This window comes from Coenobita brevimanus, chromosome 93 (assembly GCF_032717465.1).
Source record: "Coenobita brevimanus isolate Jiangsu-jjx chromosome 93, ASM3271746v2, whole genome shotgun sequence".
In the NCBI taxonomy this organism is placed as follows: Eukaryota; Metazoa; Arthropoda; class Malacostraca; order Decapoda; family Coenobitidae; genus Coenobita; species Coenobita brevimanus.
In genome coordinates this window covers 36,906,196-36,906,808 of record NC_137046.1, presented here as the reverse complement: position 1 = coordinate 36,906,808, position 613 = coordinate 36,906,196, and positions in this window count along the sequence as shown.

Sequence of the window (613 nt, the reverse complement as noted above, 5' to 3'; positions counted from 1 at the left end):
AGAGTGCAAGGGAAGACAAAGGTATGAGGACATAGAGAGGCGAAAGGCATCATTATCGTTAACATTAAGCAGGCTCTCAACTCTGATCTGAGTTGTAAGGACATTCATTTTGCGTGCATTAAGAGACAGGCTTCCGCAGAGTATAGTATGGCACACCAAGAGACATCCAGCATCCAATTTCATCATCATAATCTATATGGACCCCTGGATCTCGCCACAGACCAGCTAAGTCAGTAATTGTTTAAGAAAATCATTAGCTACATCAAGGACATCTTTTCTAAACTGAAGAATCATCTGTTGTTCGGTCGCACACAGTGAGAAGGAACTGCCCCTACTGAGAGGATAGATAACTTAAAACAGATAAACTTGTGAAAGAGTAGATTGGGAGGAAAACAAAAGCGACATCCTCTAGCCACACTCGTCCCATCAGACAGGCTTCCAGCTAAGTCATAAGTAAATTCGCTTTGTAACTACCAGTAAAGCGAGATAAAATAACAAAACAAACTGGTAAAAAAATAAAAGCCGTATCCACGAGACATTCACATCGTCAGAACCAACAGACTCGCTACTCCAGACCGAACCATAAAAGCCAATAACTCCTGAAGATTAGGGA